At 36.9% G+C, this 25,273-nt stretch overlaps 1 pseudogene; it reads right to left on the bottom strand.

The window, feature by feature from the left end:
- Positions 1 to 12,501: 12,501 nt before the first annotated feature.
- LOC126945847 (elongation factor 1-alpha-like) lies at positions 12,502 to 22,873 on the bottom strand (annotated as a pseudogene).
- Between the last annotated feature and the right edge of the window lie 2,400 nt (positions 22,874 to 25,273).

Raw genomic sequence — 25,273 nt, 5'->3', positions numbered from 1 at the left:
GTTTTTGTAGGGTTATGGTTAGGGTATATTTATATATTTATATTTATCTATTTTCCCTAAGAGGAAAATGATTCTAGAAATAATAGACATCTAAGCTTACCTTATTTTCCTGTATAAAACAAGTTTGGAAAAATTGCCCCAAATCTATATTCAGGCCATTTGAATGGAAAAAGAAATTAAGTAATAGGTTTGTGAAAACCAAATCCTATCAGAATAAATTTATCTCTTTATACAGTAGACCAGATAGACTGAAAAAGGAACTTTTTTGAGGCTGTCAACTCTCTCCTGCTGACACAACCATCAATGAAATGGAAAAGTGTGATATGAACCACATAGCTATTAAACCTGACCACAGTTAGTTGGAACATTATATTTAGAAAGTGTCATCTTGGCAGGCATGGTGGCTCATGCCTGTAATTCCAGAGCTTTGGGAGGCTGAGGGAGGGGGATCGCTTGAGCCCAGGAGTTAAAGACCAACCTGGGTAACACAGGGAATCTCTACCTCCTAAAAAAAAAAATAAAAAAATAAAAAAAAATTAGCTGGGCTTTGTGGCACATACCTGTGATCCCAGCTATTTGGGAGACTGAGGTGGGAGGATCGCTTGATCCCAGGAAGTCAAGACGGCAGTGAGTTATGATCACACCACTGAATTTCAGCCTGGGCAAAAGAGCAAGACCCTATCTTAAAGGCAAAAAAGAAAGAAAGAAAGAGAGAGAGAGAGAAAGAAAGAAGGAAGGAAGGAAGGGAGGGAGGGAAGGAGGGAGGGAAGGAAGGAAGGAAGGAAAAGAAAAAGAAAAAAGTGGTATCAATCTAGGTAACATAATAATTAGGGATCCAAAGTGTCCAGTCCCAGAATTTTAGAAAACAACTTCTGAGACTCTTAACAACGTTTCTATCAGTTGAGCTAGAAATTAAACTATTATTATCCCTGCACTTCTTAATAGGTCAGAACTTTGACATGGATAAACAAAATACTCAAACAATAACAGAGAGAAATGGAGAAGCAAAACAACTGAACTTTCAGATTTGTGCTTTGTGCTTAGCAGAAATTCAATAAACATTTGCTGATAGATTTAATGCATGTGTTTTGATGCCATAGCTGCTAATCATTCATTCATTCCACATATATTAGGGGACAGTTTACTACACACCAAGCATTATTCTAGGTGCTGCGGATCCAGAGGTATCTATTAGTAGTCGAATTTGTCTTCATTTGTTATTCTCTTTGTCTGTGGTGTTAGATGTTGTATTACTCTGCTAATATCTGGATGCAGCATTACTTCTAGTTTATTAAGCACTAAAAGCTCAGAACACAAACAAAAATAAGTATTTTTATTTTCCACCTCTAAGATAGCAACCAGGCTTTTTAATTGACATTGATATCTCTGAAAATGTTGAAAAATTATTTTGAACTGAATAGTTGTCAGTACTTTTAAGCAAGCAAGTACTTCAGCCCTGTGATAAACCCACATCGAATAAGGTGCATACGAAGATGGCAAGGATTCCTTACAACTACATTGCCATTTTTACATGATATAATCATTTCCCATAAGTACTATATCATGTGGCTCCAAATCATGGCCTTTTCTTGCTCCTTTTCATTTATCTCCCAGGAAAGTCAGAGGTTGAGAGAGAAGGAAGGATCATTAAGACCTCAAAGAATGATAGTATGTTATATGGAGTAGGGCCTGGTCTTCGACATATGCCCTGGTCTTCAACATATCGGGGCATCTGTAGGCTCATTGAGATGTGTTCCTGCTCAGAAACAAAGTAATGTCATCAGGCCTAGAGTGACTGACAGTGCGAGAATGTCCAGGACTGTCCCAGTTTTAGCAGTGCAAGTACTACTATCTGGGAACCCTTCCAACCCCAGGCTAAACAGATCACTCAGTCACACTAGACTTCGCTTAATCTTATTTTGCCAAAAACTTCCATCAGGATATGAGATAGGGTTCCACAGGTTAGGACCACTTTGTCTTATAATTGTGTTTGCTAGATTTAGTGCGATGGCAGGAGGCAGAGAGGTCATCTAACTCTGACAATTTGTTTTCTTAACAGCTCTATTCACCTTTATCAATTTGTTTAGCTGTCTTCTATATATATGTAGTGTCAACTTCCTTACATTTACATGGGGTAAAATAAAATGTAGGAAGCTGTCCACTAGAGAAAGTGGAAGACTTAGTCAAAATCAGAAATTTGGTACATACCTGGACTACACTAAGGCATTTCCAGATCAAATGTGCCTGCTTCTAAGTGAACAAATCCTTAGGTGTTGTCCCAGCATTGTTTAACGAAAGGAGCTAGAAACGGAATGAATTTTTGTCTACAATGTAACTGTAACAGCAAAAAGTTTTTGAGTGTTTTTGTGGCAGAAGGCCATGCTTGAAAACTAGGGTGTCCTAAAGGCTCTATTAACTGATAATTGATTTTTCAAAGTTATGAACCACTCTGAATGTCCTTCAATCTGCCATTTCCCAGCAACTGGTAGAGTCAGAGATACACTAGGCACAGAAGCTTTCTGTGTTGAATATTACAGCATAGTTGCAGAGGCAGATTAACTCTGCTGGTACTTATAACCTTGACCTTGGCAGTGATAACAGGACATCAAGGAAAACTAGGCTTTAGTTTAGAAAAATGTCTTAATACTTTGTCATGTTTTCAGTTTGCTCTAACTCTCAGGACACAGCAAAGGAGAAAAATAACCAATAGTCAAGATTCGAAATATACTTTCCTAATCCTCAGAAGAAAAAGCTTGGTAAAAGCATAAGGTAGGGAATCGCAGAGAATTCATTTTGTCCCAATTAGAAATTCTTTCTATTCACTTTAGATGATTTTCATAATCCTAGAATTAAAAGTTGACATCAGTATTAAAGAATACTGAAAAAGAAAATTGACTCAAATTCTGAAGCAGGTTGGGAACCAAGAGAACTGAAGTCAAGTTTATTTCACTCCAGGAAGTTGAAAGATAAAAGGTGATTCATTGATTTGAGATGCATTCACACAATTCCACTGTTTCCTTGAATTATAAATGAAGAGAAATGCTGAGGGCTGGGGTGGGGGTGATAAAGAAATTATACCATGGATCAACTATAAATACTATTAAGCTTGGTACAAAAGTAATTGCAGTTTTTGCCATTGAACATAAACATTTAAACCGCAATTCATTTTGCACCAACCTAATAGTAATCTCAACTTGCATTACTGAACTGCTTGAAATTAATAGAAAATTCTTCTACATCTTGTCCAAAATTTAAGTGGAAGCCACACTGATTGCTTAAGTGTGCTTAGAAAACTGCTAATTTAAATAGCATCTACCCTCGAGTTTTATACAGATGACCCAGGGCACCTTATCAGCACATTTGCCAATCACCATAAATTAACCAGAATACCAGGTACCAGAACAAATTAAAAGAGACAACTTTAATAACTTAATGATCCATTAGTATGTCTAATTTTGATGACGCATCATTATATGAGAAGTAAAAATGAGCTGCTTTGTTTAAGATTACATTTGTACCTCTGAAATCTGTAAGCACTAGCTCCAGTTTCCACACTGAAATCATTTTAAAAGTTCTAAAAATCAGTGAGACTATTTGATTTGTGTAGCAACCTACTCTGTAGTGGAAGAAAGAAAATAATATTCAGTAATCTCAAAATTCTTTAAATCCATTGATGTAAAAGCAAACTATATCTTAGCCACCTGTGGTTGGGTCTTCAAGAATTTTTATCAGATGGAAAAACTTGTATTTGCACTTCCATTGTTTCCCATTTTTGCTTGAATACTGGGTCATATCAAGGGTTTCTTATCTTCCATAAAAATCCATTATGGACTTATCCTCCACAACTGATTAAAATGCTTCTTGAACCTATTTATGTTTTGGAGTTGGTCATTTATCATTCTAATTACTTTCATAGATTTACTACCTGCTTCATGAAAAGATCTTAATTTGCTCTTAAATTAACCATCTTCAACTGCAATATTGTCCCTTGGCTCTAGTTTTTCTGTGATTTGTTTAAACAAGCCCAAATTAACCAACCTGTATGTTTCATAATGTTAAAAGTTGCAATCATGTTCCTATATTGTCCCTACAAAATGAAAGTTAATTTCATTTTGTATAAGCAGAGCCTATGTGTAGTATAATTTTAAGATCCTGTTTGATGTTTGAGGCCCAGAGTAATAATTTGTTTATTTGTATTTAGCAATATCTCCTCACATCTAGGGTGGTGCAACAGGTTTGGAGAAGTGAAATAGTGTTGTGAGCATGGACACCAAACCAGTTTTGCTGCCAAGAATAGGATCTGAGCTTAGCTGTTCAATCTAATACAGAGAGGTTTCAAGCGTAGTTTCTTCCTGGCTATGTCAAAATCATTAGTGATTGGGGTGCTGGAGAAAATACAGATTCTGACTAAGTAAGTCTGAGGTTAAAGCCCAGAAATTCTTGTTTTTAATGAGCTCCTATATTAATTCTGATTAGCATCCAAGTTTGGGAAACCATGTATATAGTATATCATTGGTATCAACTAAAATACAATGAGGAGGGATGGTGCTATGCTATTTTCCTACTCAGTCCCAACTATGTTGTCTCCAATATCTCAAACTCATAGCATATAGTACCAATCTCTGAGAGACCAGAAATAATTGAACAGCACTATCGTATTTTTCTTAATCCTTCACATAATTATTTTAAGATATATAATGTACAGCATGAGTTATATGTAGCCTTTTGAAGAGTGGATCCTATTTTTTAACAAAGGTTAATCTTTTGCATTGGAAGCTGCCTTGTAATACTAATCCCAGTGTTTTATTTTCAGGAAATGTCCATGTCGACTGAAGACATGTAAATCAGCACATACTGTGCCTTAGCACAGCTGAATTATAAACCCATTAAGGGCCGAAATTGTGAAACTGATGACCTAGTCTTCCGTGTGTGTCCACCATTCCATACCTCGGACTGTTACATATCCAGGCTACAACAGGAATATTTAAGCACGATCCTGGGAGAGCTTCAAAAAGCTTAAGAAAACTCTGACCCAAATAATTTAGTTTGGTTTTAACTAATTGTGTAGGGTGTGTGTGCCTGTGTACTGAGGGGGGGTGGGCATAAAAAGAGAGCAAGGAGCGACTGAGAATGGAGCACTGTAAAATTTTCTTCAAACCAACATCCTGAATAAGGATGAATGAAGAACAGCATAATTGATTGGTGAAATGGTTTTATTTAATTCAGTTAGGCACACATAACCCATGCTTTTGAATTTTTGTTTTAAAAAGGTTGTGATTCTCAATTCATTGATTTTTAATTTACAATATCAGAAAGAAAGAATCATGTTATAGAATTGAATTGAAGATCTCGTTGGGAAAATCCTGTCTTGGCAACCTAAGCTAAGAAAGAGGGTGTGATGCTGGGGCAGTGCATTTTGTTGTTGTTGTTGTTACAAAAGAGAAAATTGTTCTTCCAGCTATAGCAATAGTGCCTAACAGCAACTGCTTCCTGTGAAATTGTTCCAAGCACATTTCCATAAAGAAGGGTTCTATTCTACTCGAACCCTGCTTATATTCCAACTCTATCTACATTCCACTCCAGGCTTTCATGTGTTTCTCCCCCCAACAATTTGGCTATTTAATGCTCACACAGGCCTATAATTGTGCTGATGTCATCTACCCAATCAATCATAGAACTATTCATTAGGATATCTGCAATCAGGGCAGTGTCAAAGTGAACTACATTCATTTTGCTACTAAATATCAGATGATGGTAAATTAAACTCTTATTGTAATGATGGTATTAAAGTGAATGGTGTGCAATTATAATTTTTCTCACCATTGTGCTATTTTTACTAGAGAATAGTAAACATGAATTTTACTGGCTTTAAGATTGGAGCACAGCTCAAAGAAAGAGGGCAGGGGAATTATATTTCCACATGAAAAATCCCTTATATTGAGTTGATGGAAAACAAGGCACTAAACACTGTGTTTTAGAAAATAAGAGTATATGAGCGTGTTTTCCATATATAGTTCAGTCTATGACCATGTGCCAGTGCTAAAAATAGATGAACGTAGGTGCACTGAATACTCCACCAGCAACACAAATTCCACAGAAACAAATTGCTAGTTATAACCAAAGAAAAATAATTCACATGCTTATACATTTCCCTTCTGCAAAAATGTGCTCCTTTCAAAGTTAAGGTTAATATAATATTTTATCATTGAAAAACTATACCATATTCTTTCATAAATTTACCTTCTATAAAAAGTCATTAGTAAAAAGTGGAAAATTGAATAGCATTGGTAAGAATAAGCATTTGGTATTTTCTCTCGATTTTCCAAGCATGTAAGAGTCAAATGTTAATTAAACTAGCTTAATAAATAAAAAGAAAATTTTAAAGTAAGTTAAATGTATCCTTTGCAGCCATCCTTTCCTTGAATTGCTTCAAGATATATTAGAAGCTCTCATATTAGAATCATTAAGGATGGTTTAAAACAGATTTTCACAGCAGGAGGTATGTACATTTTAGTAAAATTTTAATAGGAGATTTTCACATGAGGCAAAATGGAAAACAAAGAATATTTTTAAATGAAACTATTAATTAACCAACAATTTTCTGTTGTTCTGATGTTTCTTTCTTAGCAACATTCCCTTTCTTCTAGATTCTACAATAAGGTCAAAATAACTCTCCACTTATCTCATTATAGTCACTTTCTTTCAGTGTCTCAGTTTCTGGACGTGATTTCACTATAGAATGGAATAGAGGAAGATCAGTTGTACCATGGAGAATATTCTCTTTATCAAAATAAAATTGGACAAAAGCCAAATTCACAAGCACCACTATGAAAATCTTGGCATAAAAAATAATTTTCTCTTAAATACATTCTGAAACATCTTCTGGTATATCACACTATGGCAATGTGTCTCTAGTTCTAAAAATAATTTTATACAATATATACATTTTAAGAATGCAGTTAAGAAAATCACAAACTTACTTATTGGACACATATTTAGCCAGTAATCAATCAAATCCAAATTTTCTCTAACATGAGAAAAAAAACTTTATAATTTAATAAAGAAAAATATCTTTTTAAACAATGTCTTTTTCAATCAGGTTTACTAAAAAGAAAAATACATTATTGATTCTAAAATATCATTCATTAAGTTGAACAAAACTGTGCTATCTCTGCAAAAGTTATCAACCAAAAGTTCTTTTCCTTGCTTTATGTAGTTCTAAAACCATGGTGTCTCAGTAATGGCCATTGTTCCCCTTTTTACAACATAAAATTATTCCTTCTCAATATTCTAACTGGTAAGTTTAATGATAACAAATATCCCATAATTTTAATGATTAACAATATGCCTGTTTAATGCTTAGGAAGGTAGGATAAAATTTGTTAAAATATGCAAATGCATACAGCAGCAAGGAGAATCACATAGATGGAAGCTACAGTCCTCTTTTCTGTACGTGGTCACAAGGCCACAATTGGGGTTAATGGCTTTCTTCCTCTGCTTCCCATTTCACTTTTTCTTTTCTCTCGGCCAGCATCTTTACTTGCTAGGGTTCTTTACCTGTGAGTGACCAAATGTTTATTCCTGAAGGATCTAAGCCCTCAATGGTTCTGCCTTGTAGGGGAGATAAAAACAAATATTGTCCTCACTTATTATAAGATTAATGGCGGAGGTCCCAATAAAAGAAGACAGATGAACAAGACAAAAGCATACAAATTTATTTAATGTAAGTTTCACCTGATAAGGGAGCCTTCAGAAATGAAGACCCAAAGAAACAGAGAGGTGTATATATTTTTATGGACAGTCTTGCAGAAGTATGATTGAAGGACAAAAGGGTATGATATCATGGTAATAAACTAATGGGTGGGGTATACTGAGCAAGGCCTGTTCAGATTTTTCTTGGTGTCTTTGTCTGACATTCCTTCCCTCTGGGTATAGGGCAGGACACCTATCACATGAGAGTCTTCCGGAAAGAAGGGAGGCAGAAGGTCAGAGGATGACTTTCGTAGCTTTTACGGCCTGCTCCAGGGAATAAGCAGTGGCCTGTTTCAGAAGAAAGGGGGCAGGAGAAGGTCAGAAAAACTTTCCTGCTTCTGCTCTTTTTTTTTGAATTCCAAGGTATCATATTTGTGGGTAGTGTTTTCTACTTGATTAGAGTTTTAATATTATTTCCTTTTATCACTGACCATTGGATGTAGCTATACTAAGAGCACCCTCATGGATGCTACTTCTCTCTACTTAAATTGTGTAACAGCAATCTTATCCAAGTTACTAATGTAATTCCATGTTTTGCTTGTTTAACCCATGTAAATAAGGCATCTGAAGTGAATGGTTGATATTTCAGTTTTCAATTCAGTGTAACCGTTATTGTTTCTCCAGGTGGAAATAGTACCCCTTTGAGTACTAAGATCTTTCAATCAACAAACCTTAGAATTGAAGAAATGGGAAGTGAAAATCATGAGTGTTTTATTAGGTGTAATAATGAGAAAGAGATGCCATTCCCACTTTCTCCCATTGGTTCCCAGACCTATGGGACCTATAATTATGGAAGAAGCTGGACCATACATTGATCACTGGTTTAGATGAAATACTACATCCCATAGAAGGGTAGCCCAACCTCACATATCTGTCTCCTAATTGGCATAATCATTGTGTCTTTAGTACAGTGTATCATTCCAAAAACCAATTTGCTTCTAGGTGGCAGTTTTTCACAAGAGCAGTGAATCACATGGAAATCAGCCAACTCATTGCCTTACTTCTTTTCTTTTGCTAAAAGATAAATCTTTTGTTAAAGGTAATATTGTGTGGGATATTATGACTGTGTTTATGGCATTCAATACATGAATGATGGTGCTAACAGAAGCAAGAAAGAAAATCAAAATATTTTATCCCAGCAATAATAATAATAATAATAATAATAATGTAGCCACTTTGGGAGGCCGAGGCAGGTGGATCACCTGAGGTCAGGAGTTCGAGATCAGCCTGGCCAACATGGTGAAACCCCGTCTCTACTAAAAATACAAAAATTAGCAGAGTGTGGTGGTGCACACTTGTAGTCCCAGCTACTCGGGAGGCTGAGGCAGGAGAATTGCTTGAACACCAGAGGCAGAGGTTGCAGTGAGCGGAGATCATGCCAATGCACTCCAACCTGGGTGACAGAGTGAGACTCTATCTCAAAGAAATAAATAAATAAAATTAAAAAGAATAATAATGCAGCCCTCTTCATGACAAACTGCACTGTTGTCACCTGTTACTAGGTGGCTGACTGGTCCCCGGGTGTATAAGGCTCAGAATCAGGTGTTACTGTAGGCAAATTGGGCACTTAGTAAGGCCAACCTTGGTGAGAGAGATTTCCTGTTATTGATGCCAGGCAGAAAGTTCATTCCTGCCATCATGGCCATATTTTTCATTAACCCACTGAATGAGCACTGGAAGACTGAGGAAAGGACTCCAACTGTTATTATAAGAAAATGACATTTTTTGTATGATTATTGAAAGCCTGTTCTGCCAAGGATGACTTTGGGTGAATGTTTACATGAGATACAAACATTCTCCCAGTTGGTGCCAATTCTAAGTGATCCATGCAGAAGCCTTTTACTTAAACTTTCTTATCACCAATCCTCCCATTTTATTCTTTCAAACTTTCTGATCACCCAGCCAAACCATTAGCCACTACCCATGAATAACTAATGATCCACACCTGAGGCCATATATCCTCCCAGGCAAAGTGAACAATGAGATATACAGCTTGAATTTTAGCCAATTGGAAGGATTTCTCTTCATCAATGTCTTTCAGGGTAACCTCTAAGTGAGCCTGTAATACTGCAGTAGTCCACTTTTTACTAGTGTCAGCACATTATTCAGAGCCATCTATAAACCAGGCTAAATTTTTTTCTCCTTTGTTAGCTGGTCATCAAAAAATCTCCAGGAAGTCAAAGGTGTCATTTGCAAGAAGAATGCCAGTGCAGCTGAAATAGGCATATTGGGAGTATGAGTCATCTACCCATACAAATTACTTAGGCCTTCAGGATCTCTTCAAGTCTAATCTTGTATATACCACTTCTCCTGAATTATGAAATGCTGTTGTATGTCGAAGTTTATGACTTAGTGAATCAAATTACACCTGTCTCATGACTAGCTCAGGTCATATTAGTACTTGATGTGGAGCCAAGATCAGCAAGTTAGGAGCTGTTTCTCAAAGAGAAAATGATGACTTGCCAAAATAAACATAACTGTGTTCCAGAACCCTTTGGGTCTGCATTGAGTTTCTTCTTGCTACAGGAGGTTTATCCCAGGATCCATCCTGACCTCAAGTGATCCACTCGCTTCAGCCTCCTAAAGTGCTGGGATTACAGGCATGAGCCGCTGTGCCTGACCAATAGTGGTTTTAAATTAAGGCAAAGATATATGAAAGTACTTGATCCTATGGGGCCTTGTAGGTCGTTGCAATCACTTTGGGTTTTATTTTGAGTGACGTAAGAAGCCACTTAAGGGTCTAGACCAGAAAAGTGACATAATTTGACATGTTTTTTTGTCTTAGCTCAGGTTATTATAACAAAATACCATAAACAGATGGCATATAAGTAACAGAAACATTTCTCACAGTTCTGGAGGCTGGCAAGTCCTAGATTGAGGTGCTGGTTTATTCAGTGTCTGGTGAGGGCTCCCTTCCTAGATGGTCATTTCAACTTTATATGGCAGAATCAGGGAAGGTTGTTCTCTTTTGAGTCTCTCTAATAAGAGCACTAATCCCATTAATCCCATTTATAAGAGTGGAGCCTAATCACCTCCCAAAGATTATCCAATTCGTGAGAAAAAAAATTGGCCAGAAGTTAGAATGTATGTGAACTTACAGGCAGTGGAAAATGGCTTGGCTGTTTGGTCAGGAACCTAGAAGAAAAAAGATTGAAAAATCAAAGATAAAGAGGTCAGTGTAAGAAACATAGTGGACTGACCTATGGGAATTGGCATGCAATGTGAAGATATTTGTTTTGCATTTTAACACTTACCAGAGGGCATGAAAGAGGCAGTAAATAACAAAAGAAAACATAATTAGGCCAATTAGGCTACTCCAGTCTGGTACAATGGACACATGAATGAAAAAGCCCTGGTCACAAGTATGGAGGCTAAGCAGGGGCTAAACATCGTTGAGTCTTACTAACCAAGACTGATCTAGCTACTGCTGCTGCCAAATGTAGAACCCCAGCTATAAACGAGACTTTATCTGAGTCACTATCATGGCACTTTCCTTCAAGGAGACCAATCAACCCCTTGGTGGCAAGGGAATTACATCAGATGCCTTCCATCCCAGACTGTGGAGGCAATTCTCTTCATTATTGGAACTGGCATATATCCTAGCTATGAGATTTCCTTTCTTCCCTTGGCCAGCATGACTATCTGGGAACTTACAGAGTGCTTGCTGCCTCAATAGGATACCACACGATTTTGTTGGAGATCAAGGACCTGCTTGACAGAAAAGGGATTTTAGTAGTGGGCTTATATCCATGAAATTCTCTGAGCCTATGACATACTGCATAATTTAGATGCTGCTCACCTATAAATTGATGTAATAATAAAGAACCAATTGAGTAGCCAGCTTGAGACCATATCTTAAAAGGATGGGGTACAACCCACAAGGATATGGCCTTTATATAATGACCTTTATATAATGACCTTTATATAATGCCATGTCCCTAGTAGGTATCATACATGTCTCTGAGAGCCAAAAGGTAAAAGTAGGAATGGCCCTGCTTATAATCACCCTCAGTGACCCACTTGGCAATGTGTGCTTCTTATCTCTGCAACTTCAGACTCTGTGGATGCATTCATTTCCTATTGCTGCTGTAACAAATTTCCACAAACTTAGCAGCTAAAAATGACACAAATGTTAACCCATGGTTCTGTAGCTAAGAAGTTATGGTTGGCTCTTTCTATCAAGGGTCTCATAAAGCTGATATCAAGGTATTGATTGATGTGGCATCTTATCTCAAGGTTCTGGAATACAATCTGCTACCAAGATTTTGAGGTTGTTGGACGAATTTAGTTCTTTATGGATGTAGGCCTGGGGTCCTCATTTCTTTGCTGGCTCTCAGCTGGAAACCTGTTTCAACTCATTAAGGTCACCTGCATTCCTCATCATGTTGCCTCCTCCATCTTAAAATCAGCAACAGCATATCAGGTCCTTCTCATGCTTTAAATCTCTGACTTTTTCTTCTAATGTCTCTCTTCTAATGCACCTTTCTCTATTTAGAGAACCCTTTACTGCTTTTAAGAATCCATGTGATTAGTTTGGGCCCACCTGGATATACAGAATAATTTCTCTCTCTTAAGGTCAGCTGATTAATAACCTTAATTACATCTGTAAATTTCCATTTGCCATGTAATGTAACATAGTCACAGTGACTAGGGATTAGGACATAGAAATTTTCAGGGGTCTAGAAAACCTGGTTCCAAGGGAGAGTATGCTTAAACTAGGGATATAGTAAAATCCTTATTAACTTTAAGTTACAGCTGCCATCTGGTAACTTTAGGCTCCTAGAACCAAGAGACCAACAAGCAAAAACATTAGTTATCATATTGGCAGGGGTATTTGACTTTGATAACCTGGAGGAGATAGGATAGCTATTACATAATGGGAATAGGGAAGAATACATTTGGGATTCTATTTATCCATTGTCTATTTGTACTCTCCTGCCCAATATTGTAGTAAATGGACAAGGGCAGAAGCCATGACCCGAAAAAGGCATAGTGACTACTATGGTTTAAATGTGTCTCCTCCAAAATTCACGTTGAAATTTAATCCCCACTGTCATGGTATTGACATGGGGCCTTTGGAGAAGTGATTAAGTTATGAGAGCTTTGCTCTCACAAATGGATTATAAAAGGGTTGGAGGGAACTAGCTTAGGCCCAGTTTGGCTCTTCTCCTATTCTAATATGTGAGGACACAGCATTCATCCCCTTTTTTGCCCTTCCACCTCCCACCATGGGAGGATCAGCAAGAAGGCCCTCAGCAGACACTGTATGCCACCACCTTGATCTTTGGACTCCCTAGCCTCCAAAACTGTAAAAAAAATAAATTTCTGTTTATTATAAATTACCCAGTCTCTTGTATTTTGTTATACTAGCACAAATGGACTAAGACAGTAACATGGGACCTAGAACCCTTGGGGGTGAGAGTGTTTTAGTCTTCTAGAGCTGTATTAACAAAATATCACAGTCTAGATGGCTTAAACAACAAAAATTAATTCTATAATTCTTGAGGCTAGAACTCCCAGATCAAGATCTGGAAAAGTTTAGTTTCTGGTAGGGGCTTCCTTCCTGGCTTGCAGACAGCCTCTTTGTTCTCACATATCTTTTCGTTGGTGTAATTGCATGAAAAGTGAAAGAAATCTCCTCTCTTCCTCTTCTTATAGGGCCAGCAATCTTATCAGATTAGGGCCCTGTATTAGTCTGTTCTCACATTGCTACTATAAGGAACTACCCGGGACTGGGTAATTTATGAAGAAAAGAGGTTTGACTCACAGTTTCACAGGCTTAGCAGGAAGTATGACCAGGAGGCCTCTGAAACTTACAATCATGGCAGAAGGCAAAAAGGAAGTGAGCACGTCTTCACATGTCCAAGCAGGAGAGAGAGAGTGTGAAGGGGGAAGTGCTACACACTTTCAATCAAACAGATCTCGTGAGAACTGTTTCAGTCAAACAGATCTCGTGAGAACAGATCACAAGAACAGCAAGAAGGACGTCTGCCCCATGATTCAATCACCTCCCACCAGGCCCCTCCCCTGACATGTGGGGATTACAATTAGACATGAGATTTGGGTAGGGACACATAGCCAAACCATATCAGTCCCTATGCTTATGACTTCATTTAATTTTAATTACCTCCTGAAGGCCCTACGTTCAAATACAGTCACACAAGTGACTGGGGTTGGGACTTCAACTTACGAATTTTGGAGGAACACAATTCAGTCCATTGAAGAGATCATGGGTCATCTCACCAGGTAAGCCCCCTGGATCAATAGGGGTACTAACTGATGGTAAAGGTAATCTAGCAAATATGAAAAAAGATGGATTAGGAGTATCAGTTTTGGCCTCAAGACAGCTATAGAAACAAGAACTCATACCACTAACCTTCTTTTTTTTATGTTTTCTAAGAAAAAAGGACAAGACCTTTGTGGTGTTTTCTCTGACACCACTTCTGAAACCAATTGTGTACATGTTTTATTCTGACACCAATAACCAATTCTCTGACACCAACTGGGTGTCCAGTAATTCAGGTTAACTCTGAAACTAACTCCCAGAGTTAGCACATAAACAACAGGTTAAGGGCTTAGTCCCACAAGACTTCCCCAACTTCAGATACCAGTTACAAGTCCTAAGAACCACCTATACTCCTGAGCAATTGGCTATAAATTCAGGCGTTTCCACAATCCCAAATACCTCCTCAGGTTTGATAATTGAGCAGAACAACCCACAGAACTCAAGAGAATAGTTTAGTTAGGTGTACTGGTTTATTATGAAGGCTACAAAATGGAAATAGCCAACTGGAAGAAATACACAAGGCAAGTTATGGTGGGGGGGATATGGAGCTTCCATTCCCATTATGAATGCACCATTCTCCTAGCATTTCATTGTGTTCAACAGCTCCAAAGCTCTCTGAATCCCATTGTCCAAGAGTTTTCAGATAACTCAAACAGCTTCCATTCCCTCGCCAGATGTTAGGAGATGGGACTGAAAGTTCTAACCCTCTAATCATGAGTTTTGTCTTTCTAGTGACTAACCCCCTACCTAAAGCTATCTAGGGGCCCAATGCTTAGTCACTTCATTAGCATAAACTCAGATGATGTTAAAAGAGACTCATTAAGAACAACAAAAGGCACTACTATCACTCAGGAATTGCCAATGATCTGCGCCAAGAACTGAGTACAAAGATCAAACATATTAAATGATGTATTATATAAAAATATATATTGTATGATATATATTTATTTACATCAATTCATGTATATGATATTTATTTAAAATATTTTTCATAAATATATATTTATATAAAGTTAATATGTATATTTATTTAAATAAAACTTATTTATTTATTTATTTTAACAATGCAAAGAGACTCTTTAATGAGTTTCAATGGCCTTTTCTTGGCATTTTATAACCTTGACATCCAGCTCCATCCAGCTTTAAGCCCAGTAGAATCTGAGATTCTGATTGGTCATCATTGAAAAACTTCAGCACCTTGGAATAGCCCAAATTAAAATGGAGGCTACAAAAATGATTGGTGAATGGATAGAAGAATGTTATTTAAAACATAAAAATAAAAATACACCCTTTGACCAAAGTGAAATCTTTGCAATTTTAATTTTAACTCCCTTCTGTTTTTTGTCCAATTGGTTAACAACTTCATTATCAAAAATCTGAAAGCAGTAATGTACAAGTTCCTTACCATCTCTTCTCTATGCTAATCCATCCCCAATTCCTTTATCTTGTTCTTGTCTTTGAATCAGTTTATAAATATATATGTGTGTGTGTGTGTGTGTGTGTGTGTGTGTGTATTTATACTTTAAGTTCTGGGATACACGTGCAGAACATGCAGGTTTGTTACATAGGTATATATGTGCCATGGTGGTTTGCTGCACCCATCAACCCGTCATCTACCTTAGGTATTTCTCCTAATGCTTTTCCTCCCATTGCCCCCCACCCACTGACAGGCCATGGTGTGTGATATTCCCCTCCCTGTGCCCATGTGTTCTCATTGTTCAACTCCCAGTTATGAGTGAGAACATGAGGTGTTTGGTTTTCTGTTCCTGTGCTATTTTGCTCAGAATGATGGTTTCCAGCTTCATCTATGTTCCTGCAAAGGAAATGAACTCATTCTTTTTTATGGCTGCATAGTATTCCATGGTGTGTATGTGCCACATTTTCTTTATCCAGCCTATCATTGATGGGCATTTGGGTTGGTTCCAAGTCTTTGCTATTGTGAATAGTGCTGCAATAAACATATGTGTGCATGTGTCTTTATAGTAGAATGACTTATAATCCTTTGGGTGTATACCCAGTAATGGGATTGTTGGGCCAAATGGTATTTCTGGTTCTAGATCCCTGAGGAATCGCCACACTGTCTTCCACAATGGTTGAATTAATTTACACTCCCACCAACAGTGTAAAAGCATTACTATTTCTCCATATCCTCTCCAGCATCTGTTGTTTCCTGACTTTTTAATGATCACCATTCTAACTGGCGTGAGATGGCATCTCATTGTGGTTTTGATTTGCATTTCTCTAATGACGAGTGATGAGCTTTTTTTCATATGTTTGTCAGCTGCATACATATCTTCTTTTGAGAAGTATCTGTTCATATCCTTTTCATGGGGTTGTTTGTGGGTTTTTTTTTTTTTTGTAAATTTAAGTTCCTTGTAGATTCTGGATATTAGCCCTTTATCAGATGGATAGATTGCAAACATTTTCTCCCATTCTGTAGGTTGCCTGTTCACTCTGATGATAGTTTCTTTTGCTGTGAAGAAGTTCTTTAGTTTAGTTAGATCCCATTTGTCTATTTTGGCTTTCGTTGCCATTGCTTTTGGTGTTTTAGTCATGAAGTCTTTGCCCAGGCCTATGTCCTGAATGGTATTGCCTAGGTTTTCTTCTAGGGTTAATATGGTTTATAGGTCTTACGTTTAATTCTTTAACCTGTCTTCAGTTAATTTTTGTATAAGGTGTAAGGGAGGGGTCCAGTTTCAGTTTTCTGCTTGTGGCTAGCCAGTTTTCCCAACACAATTTATTAAATAGGGAATCCTTTCCCCATTGCTTGTTTTTGTCAGGTTTGTCAAAGATCAGATGTTTGTAGATGTGTGTTGTTATCTCTGAGCCCTCTGTTCTGTACCATTGGTCTATATATCTGTTTTGGTACCAGTACCATGCTGTTTTGGTTACTGTAGCCTTGTAGTATAGTTTGAAGTCAGATAGTGTGATTCCTCCAGCTTTGTTCTTCTGGCTTAGGATTGTCTTGGCTATACGGGCTCTTTTTTGTTTCCATATGAAATTTAAAGTAGTTTTTTCTAATTTTATGAAGAAAGTCAATGGTAGCTTGATGGGAATAGCATTGAATTTATGAATTACTTTGGGTAGTATGGCCATTTTCACGATAGTGATTCTTTCTATCCATGTGCATGGAACGTTTTTGCATTTGTTTGTATCCTCTCTGATTTCCTTGAGCGGTGGTTTCTAGTTCTTTTTGAAGAGGTCCTTTGCATCCCTTGTAAGTTGGATTTCTAGGTATTTTATTCTCTTTGTAGCAGTTGTGAATGGGAGTTCATTCATGATTTGGCTCTCTGTTTGTCTATTATTGATGTATAGGAATGCTTGTGATTTTTGCACATTGATTTTGTATCCTGAGACTTTGCTGAAGTTGCTTATCAGCTTAAGGAGTTTTTGGGCTGAGATGATGGGGTTTTCTAAATATACAATCATGTCATCTGCAAACAGAGACAATTTGACTTCCTCTCTTCAATTCAAAAAATTGAATACCTTTAATTTTTTCTCTTGCCTGATTGTGCTGAATAGAACATCCAATAATATGTTGAATCAGAGTGGAGAGAGAGGGCATGGAGAGAAAGGGCATCCTTTTCTTGTGCCAGTTTTCAAAGGGAATGCTTCCAGCTTTTGCCCATTCAGTATGACATTGGCTGTAGGTTTGTTATAAAAGCTCTTAGTATTTTTAGATATGTTCCATCAATACCTAGCTTATTGAGTGTTTTTAGCATGAAGGGGCATTGAATTATATCGAAGGCCTTTTCTGCATCTATTGAGATAATCATGTGCTTTTTGTCATTGGTTCTGTTTATGTGATCAATTACATTTATTGATTTGTGTATATTAAACCAGCCTTGCATCCCAGGGATGAAGCCGCCTTGATCGTGATGGATAAGTTTTTTAATGTGCTGCTGGATTCAGTTTGCCAGTATTTTATTGAGGATTTTCGCATTGATGTTCATCAGGGATATTGGCCTGAAATTTTCTATTTTTGTTGTATCTCTGCCAGGTTTTAGTATCAGGATAATGCTGGCCTCATAAAATGAGTTAGGGAGGAGTCTCTCTTTTTCTGTTGTTTGGAATAGTTTCAGAAGGAATGGTACCAGCTCTTCTTTGTACCTCTGGTACAAGTTGGCTATGAATCTGCCTGGTCCTGGGCTTTTTTTGGTTTGTAGGCTATTAATTACTGCCTCAATTTCAGAGCTTGTTATTGGTCTATTCAGGGATTTGACTTCTTCCTGGTTTAGTCTTGGGAGGGTGTATGTGTCCAGGAATTTATCCATTTCTTCCAGATTTTCCAATTTATTTGCATAGAGGTGTTTATGGTATTCTCTGATGGCAGTTTGTATTTCTGTGGGATCAGTGGTGATATTCCCTTTTTTATTTTTATTGTGTCTATTTGATTCTTTTCTCTTTATTATTAGTCTGGCTAGCTGTCTATCTACTTTGTTAATCTTTATGTATATAATATAAAATTAGTATGCATATTTATTATCTAAAACTTTTATATATTTATATAAAATTAATGTTTATTATAAAAAATGTATCTATATATAAAATAAATACAAGTATATAAAATAAAATGTATTTATATAAACTAAATATATATTTATATGAACTAAATATATTTGAAATAAATATATTTTTAGAAATATATTTATTTCAAATATATATTATATAATATAAATATATATTTAGTTAATATAAATAGATATTAATATTTACATATAAATATTTATAAACACATTTATTTATATATACATTTATTATATATTTATATTAGCTAAATATATTATATAAATATATGAAATATATTTATATATTAAGCAAATATCTATAATATGTATTTTTTTCTCATTGAAGTTTGTTTTATGGGTCTCAAAATTCTATAACATATTTTTTTGGGCAAGTTGTTTCCATTACAAGTACTGATTTTACATAAATAGAACTAAAAACAAAAGCACATAATCATCTCAATAGATGCCATAAAGGCTTTCAATACTAATAAATTCAACATCCCTTCATGTTAGAAACCCTCAACAAGCTAGACATCAAAGTGTATACCTCAGAATAAGAGCCATCTATAACAAACCCACAGCCATCATCATACTGAATGGGCAAAAGCTGAAAGCATTTCTCTGGAGAAACAGAACAAGACAAGGATGCCCACTCTTACCACGCCTATTCAAGATAGTGCTGAAAGTCCCAGTCAGAGCCATCAGGCAAGAAAAAGAAATAAAAGGCAACCAAATAGGAAGAAAGAAAGGAAGTCATACTATCTCTCTTCCCAGATCATATGATTCTATACCTGGAAACCCCATAGTCTCTGCCCAAAGACACCTCAATCTGATAAACAACTTCAGCAAAGTTTCAGGATACAAAATCAATGCACCAAGCTGAGAGAAAAATCAAGAAAGTAATCCCATTCACAATAGCCACAAAAAGAATAAAATACCTATGAATACAGCTAACCAGGAAGGTGAAATATTTCTACAACAAGAATTATAAAACAATGCTGAAATAAATCAGACATGACATGAACAAATGGAAAAACATTCCATGATCATGGATAGGAACAATTGATATTGTTAAAATGGTCATAGTGCCCAAAACAATTCACAGATTCAATACTATTCCTATCAAACTACCAGCGACATTTTTCACAGAATCAGAAAAAAAAAAAAAAAAAGTATAAGGAATGAAAAAAGAGCCTGACTAGCCAATGCGATCCTAAGCAAAAGGAACAAAGCTGGAGACATCACCCAACCAGACTTCAAACTATACTACAAGGATACAGCAAACAAAATAGCATGGTATTGGCACATAGACCAATGGAACAGGTTAGAGAACCCTGAAATAAAACCACACACCGACAATCATCTGATCTTCAACAAAGCTGACAAAAACAAGCAATGGGGAAAGAATTCCCTATTCAATAAATGGTACTGGGATAACTGGCTAGCCTCATGCAGAAGATTGAACCTGGATTCCTTCCTTTCAACATATATAAAAATCAACTTGAGATGGATGAAACACTTAAATGTAACACCTAAAACCACGAAAAACCTAGAAGAAAATCTAGGAAGTACCATTTTGGACATAGGCCCTGGCAAAGATTTCATGATGCAGACAACAAAAGCAATATAAAAAAAAAAAAAATTTGACAAGTGGGACCTAATTAAACTAAAGAGCTTCTGAACAACAAAAGAAATTATCAGCAGAATAAACATACAACCTACAGAATGGGATAAAATATTTGCAAACTATGCATCTGACGAAGGTCTAATATTCAGAATCTATAAGGAACTTAACAGCAAAAAAAAAAAAAAAAAAATTAAAAAATGGGCAAAGGACATGAACAGATACTTCTCAAAAGACAAAATAGATGCAGCCGACAAGCATATGAAAACATGCTCAACATTGCTAATCATTAGAGCAATTCAAATCAAAACCACAATGTGATACCATTTCACACCAGTCAGAATGGCTATTATTAAAAACAAAAAATAACAGATACTGGCAAGGTTGCAGAGAAAAGGGAACATTTATACACCACTGGTGGGAATGTAAATTAGTTTAGCCACTGTGGAAAGCAGTTGGAAATTTCTCAAATAATTTAATACAGAAATACCATTTGATCCAGCAATCCTATTGCTGGGTATAAACCCAAAAGAATATTAAATTGTTCTATCACAAAGACACATGCATGCATATATTCATCCCAGCACTATTCACAATAGCAAAGACATGAAAGCAACCTATATAACCATCAGTGGTGGACTGGATAAAGAAAATGTGATACATGTACACCACAGAATTCTACATTGCCATAAAGAAGAATGAAATCATGTCCTTTGCATTGATATCAATAGAGCTGGAGGCCATTATTCTAAATGAACTAACAAAAGAACAGAAAACCAAATACTGCGTGCCCTGACTTATAAGTGGAAGCTAAACATTGAGTACACATGGACACAAAGAAGGGGACAATAGACAATAGACACTTGGGCCTACTTAAGGTGGAGGGTGGGAGGAAGATGAGCATCAAAAACTACCTATGTGGTACTATGCTCATTGCCTGGGGGACAAAATAATCTGGACATCAAATCCCCATGGCACACAATTCACCCATGTAACAAATCCACACATACACTTTCTGAACTTAAAAAATAAAAGTCAGAAAAAAGAAAATAAAAAGTACTGATTTTAAAAACTAATAACTTAAAACTGCCACATGCAAAAAAATAAAAATAAAAATAAGCAAACCCAAAATGGTCCACAAAACATTCTCCTTTTATTTTGAAGGTTTTATGATGCATTGTTATTATTAACCAGTCTTTTACTATTAAATGGTCAATTGAAACAAACAGTTCTGGGACCATTCTTCTACCACTGATTAAGACTGGGGTGGCAGGTATTAGAGATAATATGCGTTTAGCCTTCTGAGCTTTCTGGGAATATTTGGTGACCTTGCCAGCTCCAACAGCAATCTGGTCCACTGCTTTGATGACATCCACAGCAACTGTCTGCCTCATACCACAAACAGCAAAACAATCCAGAGGAGGATAGTCAGAGAGACTCTCAACACACGTGGGCTTGCCAGGAATCATATCCATGATGGCAGCATCGCCAGACTTCTAGAATATAGGGCCATCTTCCAGCTTCTTATCAGAACAGCAATCAATCAGTTCCTTCAGCTCGGCAAACTTGCAAGCAATGTGAGCTGTGTGACAATTTAGTACAGGGTCATAGCCAGCACTGACTTAACCTGGATGGTTCAGGATAATCACCGGAGCACTGAAGCCAATTGATTGATTATGTTTGCTGTCACCAGCAATGTTGCTGTGATGAACATCTTAACAGACAAATTCTAGATACTGAAGCCCAAATTGTCACCAGAAAGAACTTCACTCAAAGCTTCATGGTGCATTTCAACAGACTTCACTTCAGTTGTAACATTGACTGGAGCAAAGGTGACCACCATGCCAGGTTTGAGAATACCAGCCTCCATTTGGCCACCAGGGACAGTAACAACACCATCGATTTTATAGACATTCTGGAGAGGCAGACAAAAGGACTTGGCAGTTGGATGAGTTGGTGATAGGATGCAGTCCAGAGCTTCAAGCAGCATGATTCTATTAGCATTGCCATCTTTACAGGTGACTTTTCATCGCTAGATCCAAGGCATGCTAAGCACTTGGTTCCAGCATATTGTCATCATTCCAACCAGAACTTGGCACACATGCTTCTGTGTTGGAGTTCTAGCCAATTTTGTTTTCTTTTTTGTTTTTTGTACCTATGCCACTTCTTCCAAGAATGCAGCCAATTTTCTTAATGTAAGTGCAGACTTCCTTAATAAATTCTTCATATTTCTTCTAACTGCAGGGTGGCTTAGTGGAATCCATTTTGTTAACACAAATAATTAATTGTTTCACACCCAGTGTATAAGCCAGAAGGGCATGCTTACAGGTTTGCCTATTCTTGGAGATACTAGCTTCAAATTCACCAACACCAGCAGCAAGCATCAGGACAGAATAGTCAGCCTAAGATGTGCCTGTAATCATGTTTTTGGTAAAGTTTCTGTGTCTTGGGGCATCAGTAAGTCATGTAGTACTTGCTGATTTCAAATTTCCACGGGGAGATATCAATAGTGACACCACATTCACACTCAGATTTCCGTTTATCTAATACCCAGGCATACTTGAAAAAGCCCTTTCCCATCTCAGCAGCCTCCTCAAAGTTTTCAGTGGTTCTTTTGTCCACCAGATGGCCAGTAGTGGTGGGCTTGCCCGAATCTTGATGTCCAATGACGATGATGCTGACATGAACCTTTTCCTTTCCCATTTTGGCTTTTAGGTGTGCTTTTCATGACACCTGTGTTTTGGTGGCAAACCCATTGCTAAAAGGCCAAATACATTTTTTATAATACCACAGAGAGCAACCAGAATCCTGAAGGAGCTTTCCTGAGATGAGCAAACTTGTCATATGAAACAATTAAATTCAAGCATCACAGGGATAAAACGTAGTGAATTTACATACAAATTCATAATGATGGAAATGATCTAGTAATTATGGAAAAAAACAGATTTAAAAAAGGGAGAAAAATGACACCTTAATTGTCCATGAGCCAGTAAGTGGCAATGCAATTGAGTGTGCAGGTGAAAAGGCTGCCCTCTACCTATGTTCAAAGCATTCACATCTTTTTCATGAAATACCAGATAATGAATTCCAACAAATTAAAGGCATCCTTTGCTTGACTTTACTCTGAATTCTTGAAGTTTGTTTCCTGGCTCTGAATGTCACTGACCTTGTCTCACTTTTTTTGTCTTTAATCACACCACAACTGCACTGATTAACCTCAATCTACAGTGAAGGACCAATCCTGTCCTTAATCCTATCCTTAATCAGGAGGTAATGAAGTCTTTCTAGCCCATCTCTCAGCTGTGAGTGACATTTCTGCTAGTCCAGTGTAAACCAGATGCCTCTATTCTGAAAATTGGCTTCTGCTATTTCCTTGAGTCTTGTTAATAAACCTTGAAGAGTAGCAGAATATACCACCCCAAAATGTGCCACTTTGACTTAAGGATTTTCTTGAGGCAAAAGCCGTTGGGAAGAAGCAGATAACAAGATACAAAAGCTCTCTGCCCTGCCCCTATTTGCCTAAAAGCAGGGTATGAATTTGTAAAGGTGTCTCCCCTCACCACTCAACCAAGAAAAATTGAAATTAATCATCACAGACAACTCTAGACCCTCAGCAGCCTAGGGACACCCCAAGATGAATCTTCATAACAAATGTTACTAACTAGCCCTTATCTTCCATTAGTTTCCCCCGTGTGTTTACCTTCCCCAAATTTACTTTCCTAGAAACTCGAAGTCCTTTTCCTCTGTTTTGCCACTTCTCTAAATATTTATTTTTATTTTGTTAAGATGTTATGTAAGCCCACATTTTAACCATTCCTTTGAGTTTCACATCATTAGTGTCCGTTGCTCAATGTGTATATATGGGGCACATGTTAATCAAATCGTTTGCTTTTCTCCTGCTAATTTATCTTTTGTCAGTCTAATTCACAGGTCCCAGCCAATGAACCTAAAACGGGTAGGGGGAAAAAGGTTTTTCCTCTTCTATAGCCCGTTACTCAGATCTCTATAGGACTGGGGACTTCTTTGTCTTACCAGTAATGTTCATCCGTGGGATTTGCCTATAGCCCATGAACCCTCTTATGTTATGGTAGACTTCCCGGAATGCTGCACATCTCCTAGCTTTGATCATACAATATCACTCGAATCAATGTGCTTTGACCATCTGCAGGGATATCCCATTATTCTCTCTCTTTCTCTGTTACTGATTCCTTCTCTGGGCATACAATAACGCATTCTGTAGCTATATCTCTGCCTGCAGAACCTGAAGCTGTCTCAGTCACCACAGGGTCTATGCATTTTGCAGTCTGTCCTAAGCCACTATAGATACTTGAGCCATACTTGGCTATGTCATGAAAAATTATACTGGAATCATTGTAATATACTAATAAAATACACTAATTGCCATATTTTTGTAGGAAAACTAAGTCTCAAACTACCACTCAAATCCTGCTGTCATTTTCTTTGTTTTCTGCCAAATCAAATAAACCTAGTCAAAACTATTTCTCATGAGCCTGTTGGCTTTATTTTGGCATATAGAATATTTTCAATAATCTACATCATCTTGCTCACATAGAAATACAGTGGTTGACTAACTGGAATAGAAGTTAGGTAAACATTGCCAGCTGTGATTATAAACACAGTGTAGGCCTCCTTGTGACACTCCCCTCCTTCTGCCCTTGTATTGTGCTGTATTTATATTTGCCATGTTAACTAGAAATTTGTTTTAAAAAGTGAACACTGCTTCTTGAGCTTGACCTTCATATTGAATAATTCTAGTTGCTATCCTTTGTAAAGCTTAAATCACAAAGCAGCTTCATTCCATTTGCTTATAAATCTTTTACATTATTTCAGATTTGGCTATTTTCAAAATAGAAGTGTCTTTCTTTTTCTTCAAATTGAGGTATGTCTTTTCTGTTCAGCAATACTGCTTTCATTTAACAATTAAAGTGCGAAGGAACTAAGACTATGAACAATTGAGCACAGTTGCTGCTATGCTCAAGATATTTTCAAAGTTTATAGACAGCAATAAAAGTCTTCACAATGAAAAAAGTATGCAAATGTGATTAGTACTCTTAAAAAGAGAGCTGAAAGCCAGCATATCAA

Source organism: Macaca thibetana, chromosome X (assembly GCF_024542745.1).
Source record: "Macaca thibetana thibetana isolate TM-01 chromosome X, ASM2454274v1, whole genome shotgun sequence".
Lineage (NCBI taxonomy): Eukaryota > Metazoa > Chordata > Mammalia > Primates > Cercopithecidae > Macaca > Macaca thibetana.
This window is presented reverse-complemented; position numbering and strand designations above follow the sequence as displayed.